The sequence below is a fragment of the Tiliqua scincoides genome, chromosome 13, assembly GCF_035046505.1.
Source record: "Tiliqua scincoides isolate rTilSci1 chromosome 13, rTilSci1.hap2, whole genome shotgun sequence".
Classification (NCBI taxonomy): Eukaryota; Metazoa; Chordata; class Lepidosauria; order Squamata; family Scincidae; genus Tiliqua; species Tiliqua scincoides.
In genome coordinates, this window is record NC_089833.1 from 4,858,824 (window position 1) to 4,878,261 (window position 19,438).

A 19,438-nucleotide genomic window follows, 5' to 3' on the forward strand; every position below is an offset into this window, starting at 1 on the left:
TGTCGTTTGACGTCTGTTTTGTTTATGTGCTTATTTTTCTACCTCTGAGACTATTTTGCTGTGATTTGACTTCAATTTTAAATTCTCTTGGAAGTGCTTTGGCTCGAACGTTGCCGCTGTGTGTTTGCGTACATTTAATTTTTTTTTTCCATGGGTTTTAAAAAACTTTTCTCCTGCAGTTGGCTCTTCTCCAGGTTGAAAGAAGAGACAACAACTTTGTCAAGTAGATGGGGAGAAAAATAAACACTTACAAAGAAGGCTGGAAAATAAAATGATAGAAGAGGAATTTGGTTTATGAAGCAAGGCAAGTAGCCAAGAAACAGAGGGATGGCTACAAGCTGGATAGAAGTGTAGGGAGTCTGAAAAAGCAATTGACCCTATAAGGAAAGTTGTAAGCATTTGGGACTTTTCATCCAGAGCAGCCATTTTCAACCACTATGTTGTGGCACGCTGGTGTGCCGGGAGTGGTCCGCAGGTGTGCCACAGGAATTTGGGGGAAGATCATTGATTAGTAGGGCCAATGGGGTTGTGAGCCCCCCATTGGCAGCACGGTGTGCCTTGTCAATTGGCAAAAACCTGATGGTGTGCCTTGACAATTTTAGTGCCTTGTCAGTGTGCCATGAGATGAAAAAGGTTGAAAATTGCTGGTCCAGAGAGTGTTCAACCAGGTGATGAAGGAGGCCATGCTGAAAGTGTAGGTAGAAGGAGTGGGTGGGACTACAGCCTTGCCTCTGAGGTCCTGCCATGTCAAATGCCTTGCCACATCACATCATTCTCATGGGTCTGTGGTAGGGGCATGCAGTCAGGAGAGGCAGAGCCTCACCAGTCCCAGCAAGCAAACAAAAAGTAACTTGGTTTTCCATGCCACTCCTTCCTTCTCTAGCACAGTCAGTGCAGCACACACACACACACACACACACACACACACACACACACTACAATGCACAGACAGGCAGCTAACAGCTGATTTGCAGCAATCATGACTGGCTTCCAATGAAAAACAGGCAGGGTGTCTGCATCAGCAATCGCTGGGGAGGCAGCAAGCAGAGTTGCCTCAGTTCAGTTCAAAGAAAGCCATGAAAGCAGCAGGAAGTCTGTGGGAAGGGAAACACTCTCTAACAGCCCAATCCTGAGCTGCCTGGCACCCAGCGCTGCAGTGGCTCCAAAATGGCTGCCACGGCATCCTATGGACGGCTCCCATTCATCCCTTTCCCCCAGGTAAGGTAAGAAGCCCTGCAATGGGGCTACTCGACTCTGCGCTGGCTATTCAGACAGTGTGGAGTAAAGCAGCCATGAATCAGGCTGGGAGGCCCAAAGTGGGGCTGTGGATCCGGTGGAGCTGAGCTCAGATGCTGTCTGTGGGCTCCCTGGAGGATCTCTTTGGCAAGCATTTATTGTTTTTTAAAGGTTATGATGAATAATCATATACTGCTTTTGGACAAAAAGTTCACAACGTGGTTAATTCAGGAAACAAACAAATATTGAAGGTAAATCAGTGGTTTCTGTCTTTCAAACACACCATTAAAAAAGGACTCAAGAGAGCTGCAGGCAGTTCTCTTTATATGCAGATTTGTGATCTATGAATCCATTTATCCACAAGGGGCAGAATTGCTACCTTCTCTCATTATCCGTGCCTCTGTTCTCATTATCCGCTATACAAAGCCCTTCCGGAGGTTGCAGGGACCTTCTGAATGGTGCAGGTGACCACCCCTTTAAGATGGTTGGCAGAAGCTCCTGCTGTTCATTTTTAAGCGGTCTGCCCTGGTTGTGGGCACCATTCTGAAAGTCTCTGCAGCATTCAGAGATATTTTGGCACTTTCTGTTGCACCCTGCTGGCTTCCTGCATTCTTCTGATGGTACCCCTTCCCCCAAAGGGTTCCTCTTGTGCCTAACTCCAATGCTTCACTATCTGCAAATTCGCTGTCCACTAAGGCAGTGGTTCTCAAGTGTTTCGCATCGGGACCCACTTTTTAGAATGAGAATCTGTCAGGACCCACCGAAAGTGATGTCATGACTGGAAGTGACATCAATTTTTAACAATCCTAGGCTGGAATACTCACACTTACCCAGGAGTGACTATCATTGTTAAAAGCATATATAGTAGCCTGTTCAAAGTACAGGTCTGTACCATTTCACCAAATGCAGTCACATACCAGTCTAATATATGAAATATAACATATTGAAATGAATGGGGACCCACCTGAAATTGGCTCGTGACCCATCTGCTGAATCCACAGTTTGAGAAACACTGCGCTAAGGTTTCCAGGAACCTAACCCTAGTTCATAATGGGAACTGACTGTCAGCCCAATCCTATCCACACTTTCCTGGGAGTAAGCCCCATTGACTCTGATGAGACTTGCTTCAGAGTAGACATGCATAGGATTGGGCTGTGTATCAACAAATAACCATTGGAAAATGTGTTATGCTGGGGTGATGAAGGACGATTGCCACATTTAAGGAACCCAGTTTTACCCAGTTAGCAAGGGTGGATAAAATTCCAGGAGGACAGATCTATTAATAGCTATTGGGCATGATGGCCAGGAATGGAATCTTCAAAGTTTCTGTTTATCAGGTGCTGAAAGCAAACAAGAAGGGATAAACTTTTGAGCTTTTCCAGTGGCAACCTGGTGGCTGCTGTTCCAGATCTAATATTGTAGGACATGAATCTCTGGCTTATTTAGTAGGCAGTTCTAATGCATACATTGTTCTGTAGGCTGCAAACACGTCTTGGGAAACATCCTTTATGGGGTTATGAGGGCATAGCAGGAAAGCATCAGAAGTCACCTGGTGACTGGTATGGAGTCAGGTCAATGGTTGATCTAGGTCAGCATATCTCAGTGTTTGTCCCCACCGTACCACAATTCATGGTCCACCTGTTGGAAGTAATTGGAAGCAATGATGTCATCACCAATTACTTCCAGATACGGAGGCCACAGGCGACACCGGTAAGAGGTTAAGGGTGAACGGGCATGTGCAAAAAGTGCATGCTGGAGCTCAGCCCAGCTAGATGAGCTTCCTACCACTGCTTGTGGCGTTGTGTCACTGGTCTTACTGCCAAGGTCTGGGGGTACCACCGGACACCACCTCAAGCATCACCTGTGGTACAAGTACCACTGGTTGAGAAACATGAATCTAGTATTGCCTACATTGAAGGCAGCGGCTCTCCAGGATATCAGACTGGGATGTTCCCCTGTCCTATATGGCAGCAGTGGTTCAAACCTGGAAAGCTGCCTCAGGTCTGCTGCCTCTTCACAATGATATGAGCACATAAAAAAAACAGCCACTTCCCGTTTTCCTTGTGCAGCTCCTTCAAACGCAGAAGTTCAGGACTTCTGGTTTGATTTAAAGAGACGATGCAAATGAAGGAGCTCCTTCGTTCTAGAAGCCAAGCCAGAAGTCCTGCACTTCTATATTTGAAGGTAGCAAGGTAGGTGATCCTCTTTCTGCTTGCTTTTAGTGAGTGGAAAGTGAATCGGTGCAGGATGCATCCTCAGCTGGCTACGGCGGGGGGGTAGGGGGCATAGTCAGCATCAGTCTCAGGTGCCCCAAATCTACCACCCCCTTGCCTCCCTGTAATATGTCACTGATGCAAGCTGCATGGCTCTGCCTACTAGATGGGCCGCCCCTGCTACCTGGAGGTAGCAGGGCTTGACCCTGAGATGTTTTACACCCAAAACAGTTGCTCTCCTCCTGAGCTATGGGAAGACCTGCTTGGTGGTTCGGCTTGTGGCCTGGCATTCCTTCTGCCCGGAGTCCTTTGCTGCCATTTCTCTAACTTTGGAGACGGGTGGCATTCGGCAAAAGCCAATGAACAAACAGGGACCCTCTCCAATTGCGGCTCCCTCCCAAGTGGCTTCTGGGATTGTGTTTGGGTGAGTGCTTTTGTTCCGTTTGCCCTTCCAGGTTTCTGCTTGTATTGTTAATCCGTCCAGGCAAGCCGAGTAAGTAATTGAGTCAATATTTCCCAGAGCAGGAAAAGAGATCCCCAAAGGCATGTTGGAACATGCAGTAACGTTGTAGACCGGGGAGTGCTCACACATCTGGTGCTCTGTTCGCCATGCTGAATGGTGCATCAGTAAAGCCACAGGGAAGTGGCAAGGGAGGGTTACGTGTTTGGATGAGGGCCACATGAAGCGCATGAAGGTTGTATGCGGAGTTATATTGTTGGCAACCTTCAGTCTCGAAAGACTCTGGTATCGCGCTCTGGATGGTGGTTCTGGCACAGCGTCTAGTGTGGCTGAAAAGGCCAATTCGGGAGTGACAATCCCTTCCACACCGGGAGCAAGTGCAGTCTGTCCCTGGTCTGTCTCCCTGGCTATGGGCCTTCCTTCTTTGCCTCTTTGCCTCAGTCTGTTGGCCAAGTGTTTCTTCAAACTGGGAAAGGCCATGCTGCACAGCCTGCCTCCAAGCGGGCCGCTCAGAGGCCAGGGTTTCCCACTTGTTGAGGTCCACTCCTAAGGCCTTCAGATCCCTCTTGCAGATGTCCTTTGATCGCAGCTGTGGTCTACCTGTTGGGTGCTTTCTTTGCACGAGTTCTCCATAGAGGAGATCCTTTGGGATCCGGCCATCATCCATTCTCACGACATGACCGAGCCAACGCAGGCGCCTCTGTTTCAGCAGTGCATACATGCTAGGGATTCCAGCTCGTTCCAGGACTGTGTTGTTTGGAACTTTGTCCTGCCAGGTGATGCCGAGGATGCGTCGGAGGCAGCGCATGTGGAAAGCGTTCAGTTTCCTCTCCTGTTGTGAGCGAAGAGTCAATGACTCGCTGCAGTACAGAAGTGTACTCAGGATGCAAGCTCTGTAGACCTGGATCTTGGTATGTTCCGTCAGCTTCTTGTTGGACCAGACTCTCTTTGTGAGTCTGGAAAACGTGGTAGCTGCTTTACCGATGCGCTTGTTTAGCTCGGTATCGAGAGAAAGAGTGTCGGAGATCATTGAGCTAACTGCAGGATAATACAGTTGTAGAACTGGAACCGGATTGTCTGACTGCCCAGCCCCCTAAACTGTCCCAAAGCCCTGCTGATTCTGCAGTATCTCCGTTCTGACCCTGTTTTGGACAGCTCCCCAAGGGTTCTTCCATAACCATAAACTCACTGGGATGGGACAGAACCATATTTCTGAAACAGTTGGCCCCAGGAATAATTTTTAGTGTAGGAGGGAGAATATACATACTAGTTTGTTCAGGGCCTGGTATTCTTTAGTCAGGAGTTCCCAAAGTGTGAATCGTGACACCTCAGGGCGTTATGGCACACTCACAGGGGTGCCATGGGATGATCCCGGTCACTCCTCCTACCTTTTTTTCCCCAGGCACTGCCATCTTGGATCTTGCAAGATTTCATGAGGTTTAAGATAGAGGTGCCCGTCTGGGAATACCAGGTGCTGTAGGCTTATACCATTGGAAGCTAAGCAGGGTCAGACCTGGTTAGTACTTGGATGGGAGACTGCCTGGGAATACCGGGTGCTGTAGGCTTATACCATTGGAAGCTAAGCAGGGTCAGACCTGGTTAGTACTTGGATGGGAGACCGCCTGGGAATACCAGGTGCTGTAGGCTTATACCATTGGAAGCTAAGCAGGGTCAGACCTGGTTAGTACTTGGATGGGAGACTGCCTGGGAATACCGGGTGCTGTAGGCTTATACCATTGGAAGCTAAGCAGGGTCAGGCCTGGTTAGTACTTGGATGGGAGACCGCCTGGGAATACCAGGTGCTGTAGGCTTATACCATTGGAAGCTAAGCAGGGTCAGGCCTGGTTAGTACTTGGATGGGAGACCGCCTGGGAGTACCTGGTGCTGTAGGCTTTCGAGACTGAAGGTTGCCAACCATCTCCCTATACTGAACACTATCTCCCGATCTCGTCTGATCTCGGAAGCTAAGCAGGATCAGGCCTGGTTAGTAGTTGGATGGAAGACCGCCTGGGAATACCAGGTGCTGTAGGCTTTCGAGACTGAAGGTTGCCAACCATCTCCCTATACTGAACACTATCTCCTGATCTCATCTGATCTCGGAAGCTAAGCAGCGTCAGGCCTGGTTAGTACTTGGATGGGAGACCGCCTGGGAATACCGGGTGCTGTAGGCTTATACCATAGTCTTTCGAGACTGAAGGTTGCCAACCATCTCCCTATACTGAACACTATCTCCCGATCTCGTCTGATCTCGGAAGCTAAGCAGGATCAGGCCTGGTTAGTAGTTGGATGGAAGACCGCCTGGGAATACCAGGTGCTGTAGGCTTTCGAGACTGAAGGTTGCCAACCATAAGCCGGGTATATTTTGGAATCACTGCTTTAGGTTCTCAGGTTCAGCACCTACTGCAGGTACCTGTTCAGAGGTGATAGTGGAGTTTGGTTAGGCTTCTGCTGTGACATCTGCATTTCTGAAAATATCCAGTTTTTCAGTACTTATGGAATTTGCCCAAGTCATTGAAGTGTTTTACATCTATATATAGCTATCTCTATTCACCAGGGGCTGCCCCTATTTTCTAGTTCCCCTCCCCATCAATCCCTGTCCTATGTTTGACTCTGGGGTGTGTGCGTGTGTGTCTTAATAAGCACAGCATTGTTCTGAAGTCGATCAGAGTGAGGACAGTCCTTTCTGCCCTCATCACACCAGGGGCTCCTGGGAGAAAGAAATGGGTGCTGCCAGGAAATGAGGATTCTGGGAGTACCATCCCCACTAGGACAATGTAAGTAGAAGCAGCAATCAAAGGTAAGCAGTTCAGGAAAACCCTGACCCCCCCCCCTTCTCCAGAGCTCCCAAATTATGAGCCACAAGTCATCTCAAGAACTTTCATCTCAAGAAATATTTTCAAAGTCCTTAAGAGAACTTTTCTCACAGCTTCATTTGTATTAATATTTAACAGAGTTGGATAACTAAATTTAAGATAGTTCTGCCTGCCCTTTCAGTTATCTCAAGGTGGGTTGCCAAATAATTTAAGTGGAGGAACACCATTTAAAACAGAAACGACAACAGCCAGCTGTTTGAACTGTCAGCATAAGCAGTGGGTCTAAACAACACAGCAGTAACAACAAAGAGAGAAGCCCTACTTAAATGGGAAGGACTCTGCTGTCCTAAGAGGAAAAGATGTGCGGGGACTAGTTGGATCTGTTGGAAGGGAGTTCCACAGGCTTGGGGCCACCTCTGAAAAGGCCCCATCTTTGATTGCAGACAAAGAAAATTCAGCTAATGGAAGACAAAAGAATAGGGTTTCATAGGATCTCAATGTCTAAGCAAATTGATCTGGATTACCTGAATGAGGTTTTGGCTGGAAAGCCATCGTCTTCATCACCTGATGTGAACAAAGAAAGTTGGGCTAGAACACTGTTTCTCAACCAGTGGTACTTGAGGTGGTGTCTGATGGTACTTGCAGAACCCCTGGACCCACCCCTGCCACTCGGCAGAAAGACCAGAAACACAACACAACAAACAGTAGTAGGAGGCTTGGCTCAATGAGTAGAACTACAGAGCATCCAAAAAGCCCTCCTGTCCAAGCACCCTCCTGGTGTTTGTTGAGTCACATCTGGCCTTCCAACCCAGAAGTAACTAGCAATGATGTCATTGCCAGTTATTTCTGGTGATACTTCAAATAGGTGGACCATGTGAAGTGTTGCAGCGAAGGACAAATGTTGAGAAACACTGGGCTAGATGGATGTTGGTTTGAGCTGCATGAGGTTTAATTCTGTGTTAAACTTTCAGCCTGTTAATTTCATAGGCAGCTTTCCCTGCAACTGACTACTGGGTGGGAAAATAAACAGTGCTGGGGAACAATCTCTAACTCATGGCTGCAACTTCCTTTAGCAAGGGCCATGAGAGGCCAATTAAGTTGGAGTCTGTAAGAGACTTGGAGCAAAAAATCCCCCAAACATTCCAAAGGCCCCCAAAATAGATTAAGTTACAAATATTGCTGTACTTGGCTTTTTTCTGTTGTTCAAAGGTTTACTTATTGCATTAGTGAACTATCTGGTGTAAGTTAGAGAGTTTTACCCGGAGCAGCTCACAAGGTCAGGGAAGATGGAAGACATACTGATAAGGGAGGATCTCTTAATTTTCGTGGTGGCAGATCACCGGCACTTTTGGCTGGAAAAAGTAGATCACGACCTGTTCGAAGTTGGACATGCTTGTCTTAGCCCAATCTCCATAGGCACCCAAGAACTGGAAATGAATCATTTCTCTGGATATCTTGTGATGAATTAATTTGTCAGCTGGTTATCAGCTGGAAAAACCAAAGAGTCATTTTGTACTTGCAACACATTTGTGTTACGGTCATCTTCCAACTGTGCTTCAATTAAGTTGCAGGGATGAGAACTTGGCACCATGGCGAGTCTTGAGTCAAGCCCTGAGTCTCTGCCCCCGCAACTTGACTCATGCACGCGTAAGTCTTAATGGGCACCCTTGGCTCACTCGTCTTCCCCAAACTCCTGAGTCATTTTGACTTGAGTCAGTGTCTTTTGGGTCAGGCACACCAGGGCAAGGACCAAAAGGGACTGGGAGGTGTCTGAGCTCCGCAAGGCGGGAGGAGCCGGGATGGACAGCTGAAACGAACACTCCCGTCTCCTTCCCCTGCTCAGTGCAACACATTAATCCTTCCCTGCCTCCTAGCTGGAGCGTTGCTGCTGCTGCTCACCCAGTCTGAATTATGGCCCCATGAGGTGTTTCGGGTGCTGAAAAAATTAAGCAAGCGCACCCAGGCACAGACAGCAGTCTGCATGTGTCAGAGAGTCAGTGGCCTCAAGACTCGAGTCAGCGCCCGAGTCATTGACATGGATGACTTGAGTGTACGAGTCAGCAAAAACGTGTGTTTTTGCAACTCGGACTTGAGTCACCTGACTCGAGTTCCATCCCGAGTTAGTTGTATGGTGGAAAGCATGACTTTGCTGAATTGGGCAAAGGCTTCAGGGGCCTGGGGCTTGCTAGCCATTGCCAATAGGCCCATCCATCCATCCACTCATGAGTAACTTGGAGAGGGAATGCAGCTCAGTGGTAGGGCACAGGTCTTGCATGCAGCGAGTCCAGGGTTCAATCCACTGCTTCGCTCTCACATCCCTGAATGACTCTAAAGGGGAAGAGAGAGGGCCGATTTCATGCCACGGTGAGGCTCCCTGCAAAACTTAATGCTTTGCACCCCATCTGGCTACACCACTGCTGAGGATCTTTCCCTGCCCAAGCCAGAATGTGTAAGACCACAGCCCTGTGGAAGTCTGACTCGTTGCGTCAAATGAGGCATTTCTGTTTTTAAGAGACTAGGTAATTTTTAGGGCATAAAACATTAGATTGTTAAAAGCCCATTTTCAGATGGTTTCCCTCCATCTGCATCAGGCTCTATAAGTGCAATTAACTGAGATTTAATCTCTCTGGCAGAAGGAGCCTGTGTTTCTCTGACACAGCAGGTAGCTTGAAACTTTGGATTTCCTTGTTCTCTAATGACTTTTTTTTTTTTAAACTACTACATAATATTTGTAAATCATTTTCTCTTGAGACAAGTGAATCTGTCTATGCTCAACACACAGTGTTGAAGATTTTCCTCTTGGAATTTCGATCACTGATGTGGTCTTTGGGAGGCAATTTCCCCACTTGGAAAGTGTTGGAGAGACCTCTTCACACACTGAGCCCAATTGAAAAAGAATACTGTTACTCTGCACATGCCTGATCTTGTCTGATCTTGGAAGCTAAGCAGGGTCAGGCCTGGTTAGTGCTTGGATGGGAGACCGCTTGGGAATACCGGGTGCTGTAGGCTTATACCATAGTCTTTCGAGACTGAAGGTTGCCAACCATCTCCCTATACTGAACACTATCTCCCGATCTTGTCTGATCTCGGAAGCTAAGCAGGGTTAGGCCTGGTTAGTACTTGGATGGGAGACCGCTTGGGAATACCGGGTGCTGCAGGCTTATACCATAGTCTTTCGAGACTGAAGGTTGCCAACCATCTCCCTATACTGAACACTATCTCCCGATCTTGTCTGATCTCGGAAGCTAAGCAGGGTCAGGCCTGGTTAGTGCTTGGATGGGAGACTGCTTGGGAATACCGGGTGCTGTAGGCTTATACCATAGTCTTTCGAGACTGAAGGTTGCCAACCATCTCCCTATACTGAACACTATCTCCTGATCTTGTCTGATCTCAGAAGCTAAGCAGGGTCAGGCCTGGTTAGTACTTGGATGGGAGACCGCTTGAGAATACCAGGTGCTGCAGGCTTATACCATAGTCTTTCGAGACTGAAGGTTGCCAACCATCTCCCTATACTGAACACTATCTCCTGATCTTGTCTGATCTCGGAAGCTAAGCAGGGTCAGGCCTGGTTAGTGCTTGGATGGGAGACTGCTTGGGAATATCGGGTGCTGTAGGCTTATACCATAGTCTTTCCAGACTGAAGGTTGCCAACCATCTCCCTATACTGAACACTATCTCCCGATCTTGTCTGATCTCGGAAGCTAAGCAGGGTCAGGCCTGGTTAGTGCTTGGATGGGAGACTGCTTGGGAATATCGGGTGCTGTAGGCTTATACCATAGTCTTTCCAGACTGAAGGTTGCCAACCATCTCCCTATACTGAACACTATCTCCCGATCTTGTCTGATCTCGGAAGCTAAGCAGGGTTAGGCCTGGTTAGTACTTGGATGGGAGACCGCTTGAGAATACCAGGTGCTGCAGGCTTATACCATAGTCTTTCAAGACTGAAGGTTGCCAACCAACCACATGACAGGGTTGGGATGGTGGCTGCCGTACCTTGCCCTGACCTCCACGTGTTCGACTGAACCGGTGGGCATAGGATATCCGCAATGGAAATCTGGATCCTGAAGAGACACTGCTGGCCTCTCCAGGAACAACTGACATGGGTGCAAGTTTGGATGAATATGTCGAGGTGGCAGATTGAACCCGATGGTTCTATGCGTCTACGCATAGCCAGACAGGCAAGCAGGGGGTGGGAAACCCTTTGTGCTCAGTGTGGTGGCCTCTCCAGAACGTGGTGGCATGGTGGCTGGGTCAAGAAGCCACAGCTGTAGCTTCTTTGCGCTTGGTGAGGACCTGGTCGTGATTTTGTGATGTTGCACAACATCACGACATCACAGTGTCACTGTTCCAGGTGCTGTGGGACTTAAGCCCAAATCCTAACCAACTTTCCAGCGCTGGCATAGCTGTGCCAATGGGGTGTGTGCTGCATCCTGTAGCTGGGGGGCAGTCGTGGAGGCCTCCTCAAGGTAAGGGAATGCTTGTTCCCTTACCTTGGAGCTGCACTGCCCCGACCTCAGGGCTGGAAAGTTGGTTCGGATTGCGCCCTTAGTGACCTGCTGTAGCCAGTGGGTGTGATTTCTGCAAACTCCATTTGGGGATGTATGAACACCCCTCGGCTCACCCCAAAAGTACACGGAAAGCGTCTGCCTCCATCCCTCCACTGCCTTCCTGCCACTCAGAAATGTGGGGTGTGAGTGGAGGGAGAGATGGTGGCAGACCCTTCTGCCGCATCCCCTCCCCCCCTTCCTGAAGGCCCCAAGAAATGTGCCTTGGCAGGGAAGGCAGCTTCACGGCGTGGGGTGGGGGGCGCAATTGTAGTAGGTAGAGATGCTGAGTATACCAATCCTGATCTGCGCTGGAACAGGCAGGCCAACTGGCCTACGTTATATCCAGCACAAGGTTGGAGGTGGAGAGAGCACAACTCTGAGTAAGGGGACTTGTCCCCTTACACCAATTAATGCTCCAGGCACCTCAATGGGGCTACTCAGATCTGTGCCAGCTAAATTGCTGGTGCAAATCTGAGCAGCCCGGTGTAATGCCGGGCTGCTGGGGGTGGGGGGAAGTTTAGAATCCAGCCTGTATCCCACCCCCCTCCCAGGCCCACTGACCCAACTACCCACCTGCCCTTCCTGCCTCAGACACCTATGTTCCACCCTTCCCTTCCCAAACCCCTGTGCTGGCCTACCCAGGCCGGCTTGAACACACCTTGTGCTGGTCTGGATCCAGCAGGAGCAGGCCAGTGTAAAAGCCTTCCACCAGCGCAGCCTGTTCCTGATTAATTGCAGAAGTGCCTTATGGCACTTTTGCAACACCCCCGGGCTGGTGCAAGAGACTTGTGCCGGCTGAAGAGACAGGTAGGATCGCACTCTTAATAACATTTCTGATCTTTTTTTCTTTTTGTTCTTTCCTTCCTTTTCCAAAAAAAAAAAGTGCAATACATTGAATTATTTCCTCCCCCGCCCCACCCAGAGCCCTGTAAATTCTACACCAATCTCAGATTCACATGGTATTCATCCCTCCCATGGCACCCGGTGGTCACAGGGGAGACATTTCTCATATGATTTAATATCCAACTTTCGTGGGACTCCTTGCACCACCAGGGATAGTGGCAGGTAAGATGCAGCTTTACTGGACCCCAGGGACCAATAGATCACCTGGTGAGGCGAGATGCTCCGGCAATAAATTTCAAAGCCAGGTGGGATTAGAGAAACTCTTTTATTTATTTTAATTTTTTGCAAGTGTTGGGAGCGAGTTGTCAGTTGTGGCTGTTTTTTGTGCACTTGGCTATTTTGGGGGACCTTTGGGCTGGCAACTTACCATAGGTTTACTACCGGAACGAGTACTAAATGAGGCATTCCCATTGTGGGGCTTGCGCAGGAACAGTGACAGTGTGACATTAAACTAACTGCTGGTAAATTCAATCCCTCCTTTTTATCCCATGAGGACACTCAAGGCAGCTCACAATTAAAAAAAATTAAAAACGTGATATACATATATTAAAAACAATAAAAAAAAAAACTCTTGGTGTCCATGGTAATAGCTTGACCTTTGTTGTAAATAAAACCTGTTCTGTTTTTAAAGCCAGGCATTCCGAGCCAGTGTGTAACTTTGCAAGGAGTTGATAGATGCGGCTGAAGGGATGGCTGTGGTGTTAGGGAGACTCTTTACACTAACCACATCTTGTAACAAATCAGCCCGCGCTATTAGATTTGTCATAAATATCATGATGAATGATAATTCCCTGATCTTATATCAAACCTTGGGGAGCGATAAGTTGAAATGATGTCACCGCATAAATGTCCAAAGTGCTAATGAGATTATCTCAAATCAATGGCAAAGCATAAGACTGAAGGAGACTGAATAATCACCCAATGTCCATGTGCTCTTCTGGAATCTCTCCGAGGTGTGGTCTGCACATTACTGGTACTGGTGTGGTTGAATCTCTCGCCACAGTTGTTTCCTCACCATGAGGTGTGTGGCTTTCACCACAGCGAGGGGGTGCAAAGCTCTTGCCACAGTTCTTTCCCCACCATGAGGTGTGTGGCTTTCACCACAGCGAGGGGGTGCAAAGCTCTTGCCACAGTTCTTTCCCCACCATGAGGTGTGTGGCTTTCACCACAGCGAGGGGGTGCAAAGCTCTTGCCACAGTTCTTTCCCCACCATGAGGTGTGTGGCTTTCACCACAGCGAAGGGGTGCAAAGCTCTTGCCGCAGTTCTTTCCCCACCATGAGGTGTGTGGCTTTCACCACAGCGAGGGGGTGCAAAGCACTAAGTTTTGTAGGGAGCCTTACCGCAGTGTGCAAGCCACCCAACCTCCTCCCCTTTGGAGCCAGGTGTTCGCCTCAGTTTTGCTCCCCTCGCCCGGAATCTCTCCAAAGGGGAGGGGGTTGCTTGCATGCTGTGGTGAGGCTCCCTGCAAAACTTAGTGCTTTGCACCCCCTCTAGTTACGCCACTGATGTTACATACCCTCTTGGTGATACACCCGGCTTGCCAGAGTCATAATCCCAAGAGTGTATGAAATTCCCTTCAGCAAATTGCTGTCTAGCTCATCTTTGCCACTGGGCTGCTGCTCTCCTGGTTTTCAAATGGTTGGCAACCTTCAGTCTCAAAAGACTATGGTATAAGCCTACAGCACCTGGTATTCCCAGGCGGTCTCCCATCCAAGTACTAACCAGGCCTGACCCTGCTTAGCTTCCGAGATCAGACAAGATCGGGAGATAGTGTTCAGTATAGGGAGATGGTTGGCAACCTTCACTCTAGAAAGACTATGGTATAAGCCTACAGCACCCATTAATCCCAGGCGGTCTCCCATCCAAGTACTAACCAGGCCTGACCCTGCTTAGCTTCCCAGATCAGACGAGATTGGGCGTGTGCAGGGTAACAGCTGCATGGCATATCAAAGGGTCCTCACTAGCTGTACCTGGAGATGCAAGGATTGAACCTGGAACCTTCGGCAGGTGCTCTATCAATGCACTATCCTTGCAAGCAGGAGTAGCATGACCTGGAATGCCACCTGATGCCAGGTTGGGTCCACCATCTCTACACTACAACCCCTCGCCAAACTCTTACCATGTGTCCGGGATCTGGCCTGGGGTCCTGCTCACCCAGGGTGCCCAGCATAGGCGAACAACCTGCCAGCAGGCCTCCCTGCGGTGGTAGTGATAGCAACAGGGGGCATTCTCACCTCACCAGCAGGACCAGCCCCGAGGAGGGCATGCCAGGCCTGGGGATGGCTTCTCCACGGTCTGCCCGCCACGGGAATGCGGATGGGTGTGGCAATGGCAAGGCAGGTGGTGAGGCAACCAACTCTGCAGTGACTTCCGTCAAGGGGTGCCCTCCTCTGCCCCGCCCCGCCTTCCTCGATTGCAGGTGAGCTGACCCCTCTGCAATCAAGAGAGAAGTCCAGCTGGGCAACTGGCATTGGTGGCAAAGGGGAGTAGAACTGCCACCACCAGGCACTGGAGAGGCAGAAGCAGCTAGTGCTTGCAGGATCGGGGAGCTGGGAGACTGTCAGGCCAGGCTGCTGTAGCCTGGCAGGGAAGAAGGGATGGAGCAAGGGGGCAGGGATTCTCCAGATAACCCCCGACTGGCCAGTGGTGAGGTCAGTCCAGAGGAGGCTGGTTAGCAGGTAGGATGCTGGCCAGCCAGTGGACTTGAACAGGGCTGCTGGCAGGATGGACGACCAGTGGGTGATGGAACCCCCTCTCCCTGCCTATCTCTGAGGCTTCTGGACCCCTTGACGAGCTGGAAGACTGGAGGGAGCCCAGCCAAAACCTTCTCTGGCTCCAGTAGTAACCTCTCTTGCTTCCCTCAAACCAGTCACCCTGGGGGTGGCCATCCTCCAGCAGCTCAAACACCATGCTCCTCGCATGCTGCCATAAGAACATAAGAACATAAGAACAGCCCCACTGGATCAGGCCATAGGCCCATCTAGTCCAGCTTCCTGTATCTCACAGCGGCCCACCAAATGCACCAGGGAGCACACCAGATAACAAGAGACCTGCAAGGCTTCCTGGGAATTGTAGTTAAGAACATAAGAACAGCCCCACTGGATCAGGCCATAGGCCCATCTAGTCCAGCTTCCTGTATCTCACAGCGGCCCACCAGATGCCCCAGGGAGCAGACCTGATAACAGGAGACTTCATCCTGCTGCCCTCCCTTGCATTGGCCTTCTGACATAGCCCATTTCTAAAATCAGGAGGTTGTACATACACATCATGGCTTGTAACCCATGATGGATTTTCCTCCAGAAACTTGTCCAATCCCCTTTTAAAGTTGTCCAGGCCAGACACCATCACCACATCCTGTGGCAAGGAGTTCCACAGACCAACCACACGCTGAGTAAAGAAATATTTTCTTTTGTCTGGCCTAACCTGCCCAACGCTCAATTTGAGTGGATGTCCCCTGGTTCTGGTGTTATGTGAGAGTGTAAAGAGCATCTCTCTATCCACTCTGTCCATCTCCTGCATATCTTTGTATGTCTCAATCATGTCCCCCCTCAGGCGTCTCTTTTCTAGGCTGAAGAGGCCCAAACGCCGTAGCCTTTCTTCCTAAGGAGGGTGCCCCAGCCCAGTAATCATCTTAGTTGCCCTCTTTTGCACCTTTTCCATTTCCACTATGTCCTTTTTGAGATGCAGTGACCAGAACTGGACGCAATACTCCAGGTGTGGCCTTACCATCGATCGACCAATGAAATCTGGAAGTGCAAGACTTCCTGTTGCATTCATGGGGGCAGCATGGTCTGTCCCTGTAAAGAGCACAGCCAATAGGGGAATGGTCTTCTTCCTGCTCAAGTGAGAGAGAAGCCGTTCACAGCAGTTTATGTTGGTGGTGTGTCAAAGAGAGGCAGTGGCTGCAGATTTAGGGTGAAAGGTACCCCAAATCCACTGCCCCCTTGCACCTCTCACATTCTGTGGCCAACGCAACTGACATAAGCTGGCTGCGTGGATGGTCTGGCAGTGCACATAGGCAGAAGGAAAGTGTGTGATTTGAAGTGGCAGGGGATCAGCCATGAAGAAAGTGGCTACTACATTGTGCCCCAAATTATGTATGCAGCACCCTGCCCCCATCACAGTCCCGATGTAGATGGCACTGTTCACACGAGCATCTCCAAGCTGATGATGCGACTCGTGTATATTCCGTCACATGTCCTTTGGCTCTTAAATAGTGCAGGGCCACAAAACTGAACCATCTCTTGCCTTGACTTACCTGGCCATACCTTACAGTAGAGGAACAATTGAGGTAGCCTCAGAGAATGGCTCTGGATCTTAATTTGAGGGCTGAATAGAGGGAGCGCAAGTCACTTAACATTGCCGGTAGTTGTGGATCTGATCAACGTTGGAAGCAGGGACTTTAAGGATAGGCAAAGCTGGCTCATTCTTCTCCGTAATTAACTCTTTTCCCCTGATCCAATTTGTAACGAATTTGAACATCAATGTGGAGTCCAATTTCATTAGGAATAACACCTGCAGTGATGATGATCTAATTGGCATGCCAGAGCCAAGCAAATCAATGTGCTGAAAGGCTTGCCCCAGATCTTGGAGCAGGTTGGAGCCTGGAAAGCCGGGGTTGGACCCTACTGGCTGCCCTCCAGAGTTATCCTCCAAAAGAGGGCCTGCTCCCCCCATTTAGACACCAGTCTACTTTGAGATTACAGGGCTCTGCTTTGCAGTGGCATTACTTGGGGGGTGCAGGCCACACCGACTGATGTGCAGGGGGGGCGTGACACCACTACCGGCCAAAATTTTTTAAATCTTGGTATTTTCTGATAATACCATTGTGTTATATATCAATCGATGCACAATTTCATGCAGAATGCAATGAAACAAACCACATTCAAATATCTCTGTTCTATCAAAAGTTATAGCCAGAAAACCAGCAGGGTGGGGCAGTGGTACTTCACCAAGCCCACTGCCCAGGGAAGAGGTCCATCATGGGGTGACATGCTACCTCCCGTACTGGGTGACATGAACCCTAGTGACGCCGCTGCTGCTTTACCCATGGAAACTATATTTTCCAGGATACTAAGAGACCTGAGCATGCACAGGGCAGAAGCTGCCCTACTTATGAACACATTAGATTCCAGGGGTCTGCCCGTACATCAAATGCAAAAGAGGCACCAGCAAACAGCCACTGGGAAACATGCCATGCTGGGGCAAAAAGGGACAGCTGCTCTTCCGCCACTAAACTTAAGAAGGTCACTAAAAGGTGCCTCTGCAATGAGACCTGAGCTGTAGGGTTTAAGGGCTCGGTGGCTGGTTCCTAAGGAGAATGCTGAGCTAGGACCGCTTTTGGTTTGGGTCCAGCCCCAAAGGGGTGAGAATGAATCAAATATCAACCCTTTCTTACAAATGTCTGTGTGTCATCCGGTCACAGAAATCGCACAGGTCAGCTTTCCACGTTATACAGCCAATTGCTTCATGAGTTGTAAAAGGGGTGACAACTTCTGATCGGAAAATGTCCAGGACCGCCTCTCTGTACTGTCTGAAACCTTTATTGGCATATCAACACAACACAATTAAGACTTATACTGTGCAATTGTCACAACAACTTGCATACCGACCCAACAATTTAAAACAAAATACCAGAATTATTTAAATTCTGACAACGTTATTTTAAGAATCTCGGATAAATAACCAGCAACAGCTGCGGTTAAAGAGTCACAAACATCACTCATGAACCCAGAGAGGGTAATATCAGAAGCGGTTAGGTCAGGAGAAATCCAAGAATTTAAATAATGATTACGAATGTCAAGATGAACTGGACAAAAAAAGAGTATATGAAACAAAAAAATCAGGCGACTCATGACAAAAGAGACAGAGCCTTTTCTCCCGTGGAATGTTAAAAAAACGGCCAGAATGAACTGCCGAGGGGAAAATGTTAAAACGAGCTAACATAAAGGCTCGCCTATGTAACGGGTTGATTAATGTATAAAAAATAATTTGATACATGATTAAAAGATGGGGCCAAGCCAAAAGAAAGAGGGGAAACCAGGACTGCCTCTTTAGATGGAATGCCTGTGTAACGGTTCGCAGAGAGACCGCACAACTCCAAATCAATCCCTGGGTTCTGATTTCCTATCGAGAGTGTTGGAGTTTGGTGCAACTCCGTCTGCTGTCCAGAGGTGGCAGGATACTGTCCTGAAAGGGTTAAGCCATGGCCCAGTGATCCTACACTTTACCCGTCCCCTTTGGATGACCTATGTGGGGGTGTGGTCCAGACACTATATCCTTCCCTTCCCTCCGGGCATGCCCTCTCTCTTCCACACTGACCACTGACCTGACAAGATGGGTCACAGCAGGGCTCTGCTGGTGACGCCATCTTGACCACATGGCATGTGCAGGACGAGGCAGCTTTATGGCCTTGTTATCTCAAGTTTAGTGTAACCTCTGATCATAATCAGATTCTGTAACATGTGCTTCTATGGAAGCCTGAGTAAATGACTTTCTTTTGCAACTTCAACCAGCCATTGTCTTTCTTGATTAGCAGTCAGCCAGGTGTGGGAGCTTCCCTGGGGTTGATTCCTAGCAAGAGGGGGGGTCTGCTGCTGAAGCTACTCTGCTTCCCCCCTAAAGAGGAAACCAATTTTTTAAGATTTCCTCCAACAGAGAGTTTTCCTTTTTAATGACCTGATAGTAGTTAATGCCAAATGAAAATAGGCGTCACACGCTGCCAGTGGCATAGCTAAGGGGGTGCAGTGGTGGCAGTTGCACCGGGTATCAAGCATTAAGAGCTGAGCTTGACACTAGTGGCCAAAATGGTCAAAACCTTGGTATGTTGGATAATACCGTCATGTTATATATCATTGGAAAGGTGATTTAATGCCGAATGCAATGAAACAAACCATGTTGGAATATCTTTATTCTATCAAGCGTTATGGCCAATTAACCTGAAAAGGAAAACACAACTACTTTATGTAACAAAAAGATTTGCTAAACTCAAAACTGATCAATAAGACTGATTGCTCCGAGAGCCAATGAGGTGTTATTAAGATACAACAGGGAACCAATAAGAAGTTGGTATAAGTCAGCTCTCATTTCCATGTATCTTAATACAGTCACCCCTGCTAACTGGGTAGAGATGTACTTTTCCAAGTGGTGCTCCTCTTATATATAACAGGGTCTCAGCACAGTGTCTCTAACTAATACGGGGCAAACTTTTTATTTATTTACTTAATTAAATTTGATGTTGTCATGGAGGGGAGGGGGCTGCAAAA

At 48.8% G+C, this 19,438-nt stretch overlaps 4 pseudogenes; 3 read left to right on the forward strand and 1 right to left on the reverse strand.

The window, feature by feature from the left end:
• The first annotated feature begins 5,818 nt into the window (after nt 1-5,818).
• On the forward strand, nt 5,819-5,941 carry LOC136633892 (5S ribosomal RNA; annotated as a pseudogene).
• Nucleotides 5,942-5,957: 16 nt separating this feature from the next.
• LOC136633785 (5S ribosomal RNA) lies at nt 5,958-6,080 on the forward strand (annotated as a pseudogene).
• Nucleotides 6,081-6,109: 29 nt separating this feature from the next.
• On the forward strand, nt 6,110-6,232 carry LOC136633893 (5S ribosomal RNA; annotated as a pseudogene).
• A 7,614-nt stretch (nt 6,233-13,846) lies between these two features.
• On the reverse strand, nt 13,847-13,969 carry LOC136633859 (5S ribosomal RNA; annotated as a pseudogene).
• Nucleotides 13,970-19,438: the final 5,469 nt, after the last annotated feature.